The sequence below is a fragment of the Apis dorsata genome, unplaced genomic scaffold (genome assembly GCF_000469605.1).
Source record: "Apis dorsata unplaced genomic scaffold, Apis dorsata 1.3 scaffold_99, whole genome shotgun sequence".
In the NCBI taxonomy this organism is placed as follows: domain Eukaryota; kingdom Metazoa; phylum Arthropoda; class Insecta; order Hymenoptera; family Apidae; genus Apis; species Apis dorsata.
In genome coordinates, this window is record NW_006263397.1 from 385,401 (window position 1) to 388,109 (window position 2,709).

Below are 2,709 nucleotides of genomic sequence, written 5' to 3' on the forward strand. Positions count from 1 at the left end.
TGCACGTCGGTGTCCAGTGATTAATCCCCGCACACACGCCCATAATTCGCCCCTGAATCGGCTCGTAAACGTTCGTCCGTTCGGACCGGATTAAATAAGAGCTTTTCAATACGGCTCCCGGTCTTATCTACTCCCGATTCCGTGTTATTAGCCACGACATAAATTGATGTATACGCGTCCTCGAGTAGTGGACTGGCTTTCGACTCGTATTTTTCGCGTATTTGATTTTATTCCTCCTTCCTCCTCTTCCTCTTTCTTCTTCTTCTCTCTTCGCTGTTGCGGTTTGAGGGAAGTCGATCGAAGGCAACTCGACTCGCAACTTCCTCTCGAGATGAATTTGGTACTTTTGACGAGAATTTTATTTTATTTCGTGCGTAATTGAATGGAAGACGATATATATATTTATAGAATATTTTTAGTATATTTATAGTATATTTATAGAAAAGAAGGGAAGGAAAGAAATTGTATCGACGGTATAAGAGCATGATGCATAAAAGAGGAGAGAAGAGGAGGGAAACGATGAAGTTACGTAAATTTGCTCAACGCGACAGTTTCGCCGTCCACGGCCATTCTTCATCTCGCGTACGGGCCGCTCTTCTAGAAGTCCAGTCAAACCAGTGTAACACGAAGAACGAAGGCAAAAAGTAACAACCATTGTTACTAGTTCCTGTTACCGTGTCCCGCGCACAATACCATTGCACGCTTCCTTTGCAACCGTGAAAAATAATCCGGCTTTGTCTATGATGTGCGCAACAATGCGCCGCTGGTGCAAGCTATCGTATGGTCGCGGTTGAAATGTCTTTTCAGGATAAAGTCGCGTTCCAGCGAACCCGACAAATGACACGTGCACGTGATCTTCAATGACGGCGTTCATCATTTAATATTATATAGTAATTAATTGAAATCATCTCAACGATACTTATTTATAATTTATTACTTAAAATTGTTTAGGGATATTGTTTGAAGAAAATTCTATACAAAGTTCTCAAAATTTCTAAAAATTCGTCTTCGAGACTTTTGCAAAATGTCTCGAGCTATTCTTTTAAGTCAATAATTTTATAAATTCCATTAATCCATTCATCGTTTCCGAATTTCGTCAGGTAACGAGAGGATGATAGTCGTCGATGGAGGCGAGAAGATGAGACTACACTGGCGGCCGATCCGATTTCGTTAATTCGTTCGTGACGAATGAAGATACAAAACGGAGTAATCCTCCCCAACGCCGTTAAACCACGCTAACGAGTCCCCTGGGCGACGTCGATGAAGTCGAGCACTTAATTTTCTTTCATAATGAAACCCTCTAATTGAATTTAACCTTTCAATTTAGATTAGTAAAATTAATTTCTTTTCTCTTCTCTCCAACGAAATATTGGAATTCGAATCTACGACGAAATTAAGCGATAGAAGTCGAAATCTCGTATCGTTGACATGACAGAGTGACAAATTGGATTAAAACTGGATGAATAATTAGAAATCGTTGGAAAGAAGTTTTGCATGTTATGTCAAAGAAACGAAATATTCCTCGAAATAATTCGATGGAGAGGGGCAATATTTTAAACGAACGAGTTGCAATTTGCCCGAGTTGCATCGGTAATTATAGGATGAGCATTTTGGCGGGCAATTTAATTTCGCAAATGATCCGTCCACGATTAATATTCATAATTTGCACAAGTTGGATAACCAAGTTATACAATGTGTATTGCATAACGCTATAACCATGCAAGAAAGAGAGAGAGAGAGAGAGAGAGAGAGAGAGAGAGAGAGAGGGAGAGAGAGAGATGTCTAGAAGTGAAAGGGAAGCATTAGAAACGGCACATGAGCTGTAGGGCTGCCAGAAACGGGATTTTGCTGAGTTAATTCGAAATAGTGGAAGACAGGAAGACAAAATTCGGCATGGGTCTCAACGGTTCTGCTTAATCGACACACATAAAAAAACAATCCGATCCTAGAAAAAGAAACCGTGAAATTTATAAAATTATTTCGCTGTTGCCCACCTACGTTGCCTAGGGATTTCATATATACCATAAATAGAGACTTTCGTGAAAGTTCTAGAAGATTTGATTTGCCCATACTGGATCTTCTTTCATTCGCTCACTTTTTTAATTTTCTCGATTAATAAATTCGCAACGATGGAATACCCGTTATTGAAAATGTTTCAATTAATAATTAGACGCAGATACAGAGAATAGAAAATTACAAAGGTAGATGGAAACGGAGAATTAAGTCCACTCGATTTGTCGCCCGATTTCTCTTCGCAGAGCTGAGTCACTGCTTTTTTTTTGCTCGCTTCACGGTGAATCGAAAGCAACCGAGATTACCTAGATATAGAAATCTTTGTCCTCTCACGAAAAACGGAATCGAGCTCCTGCCCGTTTGATCTTTGCGCAAATCAAAAATCGAGGCTCGTGTAATTAAGGGATCCAACTGTCAAATTACAGAATAAAAAAAAATTATTTCCTTGCGTGTTCCAAAAATCGTCTTATCCCTACATATATAAAATACAATAAATATAATATAATATAAATATATATAATAAATTATAATTATAATAATAAAATAATTATAATAATATTATAATAATAATAATTATAAAATATAATTATAATAATAGAATAAAAAAAGACGATCCACGATCCTTTAGAGAGATCCACTTCCGGAATCCTCTCGAGGAGGAATTCTTTTCTCTCGAAAAAAAAAAAAAAAAAAAAA

The 2,709-nt window shown here is 37.7% G+C and overlaps 1 pseudogene; it reads left to right on the forward strand.

Annotated features, from left to right (window-relative positions):
- The first annotated feature begins 504 nt into the window (after positions 1 to 504).
- Positions 505 to 2,709, forward strand: part of LOC116185109 — a 6,411-nt pseudogene continuing 4,206 nt past the window's right edge.